This window comes from Quercus robur, chromosome 1 (genome assembly GCF_932294415.1).
Source record: "Quercus robur chromosome 1, dhQueRobu3.1, whole genome shotgun sequence".
Lineage (NCBI taxonomy): Eukaryota > Viridiplantae > Streptophyta > Magnoliopsida > Fagales > Fagaceae > Quercus > Quercus robur.
Genome location: NC_065534.1, coordinates 7,657,301 through 7,663,300, shown reverse-complemented (window position 1 = coordinate 7,663,300; position 6,000 = coordinate 7,657,301).

Sequence of the window (6,000 nt, the reverse complement as noted above, 5' to 3'; positions counted from 1 at the left end):
AATCACGGGTAGGCAAAGTGATTTTCACCCAAACCACAGGTGGGTTATGTGTAATTACCCCTAATTTTAATTAACCAAATAAAATAAAATGAAAAAAATGTAGAATATATTTTTTTTTTTTTGTGTGGAAAAAAGATAATAGAGATAATTTTAATTAACCAAATATAGCACCATATGGTCCATATCTTCAACCAGAACCTATAACTCCAATTCTGCTTGATGGTTTTTATTTTACATTTTATAATTTAATCCTTTCCGTTTGAGTCTTCCAATATATAAATATATATATATATATATATTTATTTATTTATTTATATATCCTTTCTGTTTGAGGGACGTAATTAGTGTGTACAATTTTTCTTTTTCTTTTTTGAAAATATGTACAATTTGTTAATCCTATCTAAACCACAAAGAGTAATGTTACGTATACAAACTATTTTACAAAATTTTTATAAACTGTTAATGTGACTTTAGCATTTTTCAAATAATAATAATTATTATTTTTGAGAGATTTTTTGATCTATAGTGTATGTTCCTAATTATAGCTATTTATCATCAAATCAAGACATTAATCGGTTTTTGGTGTAAGCGGAGATTGAACCCTATATCATGGTTTTGAAACCCAGACCGAACCGTATGGTCCGACCGGAAAAACCTCGAACCGCTCATCTTTGCGGTTCTTTTAACTCTAAGAACCCTTCTATGTGAAAAATGCATGAAATTGCTCGAATCGCGGTCAAACCGTACGGTTCTGAGAACAATGGCCGGTTTTAGAGGTTCGCACAATTCCATTTTTTTACTATATTTGGCCGGAAAACTGATCTCAGTCCATAAAGAATTTGAATATAAAAAACACAAAAACAAATTGCGAGAGAGAAAAAGAAAAGAGAGAGCGGGTCTTACGGCTCAGGCCAAGCTCTTAAAAAAAAAAAATTAAAAAAAAAAACACCTAACCCATCGCAGACGACACAGCTCCTTCTTCTTCTTTGTTTCTTCACTACTTCTTTCGTTCTTCTTGGTCTCTTGCCTTCAGTTTAAGTAGATGACTTTTTTTTTTTTTTGATGGGTAAACATACTTCATTCAAACAGAAGAAAACTGAAATACATCATGGGCACACGCGTGCTCAATAAAGCTAGGACATTCCTCTAGCCATGCGAAATAGTCCACCACATGCAAAGCATGTTGGGCAAGTAAATGGGCAGGGGCATTCCCCTGCCTTTTAACATGTGACACTTCTACAGCTCTAAAAGTCTGAAGTTCTTGTGTAATGCCACAAACAATGTTTTGGATTGAGGAAGGAGCATCACCAACGCCTTGGACTGCTCCAATCACAATGAGCGAGTCTCCTTCAAAAGTTGCTTCCCTTATCCCCACGTCCTTCGCAAACTGGACAGCCACTTCCATCGCCTTCGCCTCCGCTTCCACCGCTCCGGAAAGACCAATTCCTTTCTTGCTCAAAGCAGCAATGACCAAGCCAGCACAGTCACGGATGATCACGCCAAAACCCACCTCCTTGCTCCTGGTGAAGACCGCCGCATCGCAATTCACCTTGTATTGGCCATGTTTCGGAGCTATCCATCGCACCACCTCCCGAGTCTGAGCTTCCTGCCTACTCCATACCTCATTCACCGTTTGGAACTCCTCCAGTAGATAATGCGAGCACTTTATCACAGCCTCACCAGTTTTTCGTTTCCCACCGTGCTTCACTTCATTTCTATTCCTCCAAATCCCCCAACATATCATTATGACCCTTTCCATTATATCCGGGTAGACATCCTTCCACTTCAGCAGCTGACCCACGACATCAATAAACTCCCATGACTGTGAAATGGTAAAAGGAAGGACTAGTTTGCTGTGAGACCATACTGCCTGCGCCTGTTTACAAAACCAGAAGAGATGGGTCGCCGATTCAGCCGTATCACCACACTCCTCGCATATTCCCTCTTGAGTGACCTTCCTTCTCCATAAATTTTCCTTTGTGGCCAAAATGTTCCTGCATGCCTTCCATGTGAAGTGCTTCACCTTGTTTGGTACCTTCATGCTCCATATACCTCTCCAAATTTTCCGAGCTACAGACTGATCCGAGCTTGTTGCTTGGCCACCTCCTTCCTGTGTTGTTTGAGCTAGACGGTAAGCACTACGCACCGAGAACTTACCATTTCTTGAATCCGTCCATATGAGTCTATCCCGTGCTCCATATGCACTCAGAGGTATACTAAGTATGGCCTCTACGTCTTGGGGAATGAAACACTGTTTAATGAGGTCGACTTTCCACTCTTTGGTCGCACTATTAATAAGAGCAGACACTCTCGGCCCACATGGAAGATCACACTTTGGGGAGATGACCATGTATGTGTATGGGCTGGGGATCCACTTGTCTCGCCAGATATTTATTTTCTCTCCATCTCCCACCTGCCACCTCACTCCCTTTTTTATCAAGTTCTGCGTAGCCATTATGCTTCTCCACCCGTAAGATGCTTGTTTGCCCATTTTTGCATCGATAAAATCACACCCCGGAAAGTACTTTGCCTTATAGACTCTGTAGAAGAGAGAGGAAGAATTGGTCTGTAGTCGCCAGCCCTGCTTCGCTAACAAAGCAAGGTTGAATTTCTCCAGGTCCTTAAATCCCAAACCACCTTGATCTTTCGGGAGGCACATCTTCTCCCAACTCATCCACGCCATTCTCCTTTCATCTTTCTTTTGACCCCACCAAAAATGTCTCACCATCCCTGTAAGCTCCTGACACAAAGCTTTTGGTAGCAGGAAGCAGCTCATAGTGTACGATGGCACAGCTTGCGCTACCGCTTTAATTAAAACCTCCTTCCCGGCATTAGAGAGTAACTTCTCCTTCCACCCAGCCAGCTTGTTGGCAACCCGTTCCTTCAGCTGAGCAAAAGAGTTTGTTTTTGATCTACCCACTAAAGAAGGAAGACCCAAATAAGACTCGTGAGGCTTGATAAGCTGGGCTCCAAACATGGTTTTGATTGCCTCTTTTGTGGCATTTTCAGTGTTCCGACTGAAAAAGAGGGAGGTTTTACTCCGGTTTAATTTCTGACCCGAAGAGGCTTCATAAACTTGCAAGATTCTTTGGATTTCCTGACATTCCTTAACAGTGGCCCGGCTAAAAATCAAGCTGTCGTCAGCGAAGAACAAGTGTGACACTTTTGGACCCCTTACTGATGCTGCCAGGCCTTTCAAGGCTCTGTTTTGGACTGCCCTATGGATTAAAGCCGACAATCCCTCTGCCACTAGGATGAAAAGATAAGGCGATAGAGGGTCGCCTTGACGCAGCCCCCTAGTTGGCTTAATTGCACCACATGGAACCCCATTCACTCGAATAGCATAGGTGATCGGCGTCACACACCTCATGACTAGCTGAATCCACCGCTCATGGAACCCAAGTTTCTGCATGATTAATTGGAGACATTCCCACTCCACTCGGTCATAAGCTTTGCTCATATCCAGCTTTAATTGGAGAGAATGTTTTAAGTAGATGACTTCTTTCAACATTATTTTTGCTTTTTAGTTTGGTGAGCCTAGCACGTGTGACATGACAAAGCCTTGGAAATGACAAAAATGAGTTTTAAAGTTTCTGACTCATTGCCCCTCCCCAACGTGAATATTAACCGGACCCTTGATAGAATGCATCCATCTATTCTTTACAACCACATGCCATAAATATAGTCAAGTAAAGTATGTAGGCGAGGCTTGAATAGGCTTTGAAGATGATTGACAGCTTGCTTTCTGTCAACCACTCTTTTTAAAATTTCGTTGGGCTCCTTATTTAATCAATCTTGTATAGCTTTAAGTCTTTATCCGGCCACTCCTCTAGCTTTTGTTTATTTTTTTTATTTTAAAAATTTTCATAAAGAGTTGAATATTCAAATGGGCTTTGGCATAAAACAATTGATTGGATGGTCTAATGGGCTTGAGCATAACTTGAGATAATTTAGACATAAACTCTTATAAAAAGATTTAAAAAAAGTAAAATATTGAGTTTTATCAAACAATATTTATGTTTGCTTAAGATTTCATATTTTTTATTTGCCTTATGAAAGTTGTGATATAAAAAAGACATTTGAAAATTAGATCTTTATTTTTATTTAGACTATTTTAGTTCATTTTTCTACTTATATTAATTTGTGATATAAAAAAGACATTTGAAAGACATTTTAAATAATTATTAAATTAATTATGACGTCATCACGGTTCGACCTCAGTTCGACCTCAAAAACCTTAAACCTCTCCCTTTTACGGTTTAATGAACGGTTCGGGTCTGAAAACCTTACCCTATATTTCTTATTCAACCATAAGAGATTTTACCAGTTGAGTTAATTAGAACCCACTTTCCTAAATAATTATTAGTAAGTAAAAATGTGATGTTAGTGGTAGACCTATATTAGAACTAGTAAGAATTTGTTATATCAATAGTTTATAAAATAATTTATGGGGGGTAAAATCACAAAATTTCTCAACCCAAATGAAAGCAAAAATCAAAAGTAGATCTGCCAATGATTAATTATATATTGAAGTCAGGGCAAGATCCGGAAATTGTGCTTGGGGGTAGGAAACACCTATATATATGTTTTGTTTGTTTTGGTTTTTTTTTTTTTTTTTTTTTTTTTTTTTTTTTTTTTTTTTTTTTTTTTTTTAAGGATAAAGTCTTGATTTTTTTTAAACAAAAAAACTAAAATAAGTCATTATTCATAAGTATAGTGAATATAAAATATCTACGTCTACAAAACAATCCTTATTATTGATATAAATTCTAATAAATATACAATAATACAAAAGTTATCTAATTTGATATCGATCAATTTATATATATATATATATATATATATATAATCTATAAAATGTTAATGTGGCTAACCTCTTATTGGTTTTCATCTAGATCCACAATTAATATCATATTTTCATGTACTAATAATTACTCACTACATTAGCAACTTGTAAATTTTTTTGTAAAATAGTTTGTATCTCTAGCATTGTTTATCTATGAAAAGGGGTAATTTGATTTTATAGGATTAAACTACCATACTACTTATTATGCAGCTTACGCCCCTCAACCAACTGGTGATAAAGCAAGTTACACAGCAGATTCTAGTGCTAATCTTACTAGTAAGTACAAATTCAAAACCTGAAGCCATGCTCATGACCCTTTTTTTTCTCATCTTTGCAGCGTCACGGAATGAGATACCCATGAGTCCACCGATATGTACTTGCTAGCTAAATACATCTCAACATTTTTGTTCTAGTAGTTAGAGGGAAAAAAAGTTAGAGGAAAAAAAAAACATTTTTGTTTTAGTATATTGATGGTACTAAATAATTATAAATATGATTGATGCTATATTATTGACATAATGAATATCTTAATTATTTTTTTAATCTTTTATCTTGCAATTAAATATAAACACATTGTGTTTTGGCTATGTTAGTATCCCTAAAAAATTGCAAGCTACTTCAAGTTGGCTCCATGTTTATCCAGGGCTGGCTCAAGGCCTAGGCCTAAGGCCCCACCAAAAAAAAAAAAATTTCTTGGGAAAAAATGACCCACTTTTCATAGTTAAAGGCCCAAATTTTTATAAAATTATATATATTTTCTAAAGGTTGTACATTTTTTTTTATTAGTGATGTACAAATTTTACTATTGTCTTACAAATTGCCATGTTATTAATCACAAAAAACGTGATGTAAACACTCATTAGTTAAATTGATGAAGTTCATCAATGAGAGACAATATCACATTATATTTTGAACATTTTATAATACTTTTAATTAGCGGATTTTTCTTTTTCATTTCTATTAAGACTCTCAAAGTGAAAGACCAATAGAACCTTAACTCAATTGAAACCCTAAAATATTTCAAAAAGATGTTGTAAATGTGTTTAATCATCAATTATAGATTAATCTCCCCTAATAGTTTGAGACTTTGATTTTTGTAAACTAATATCCTACAAAACCATACACTAAATAATATCTATCTCTCTCTCTCTTAA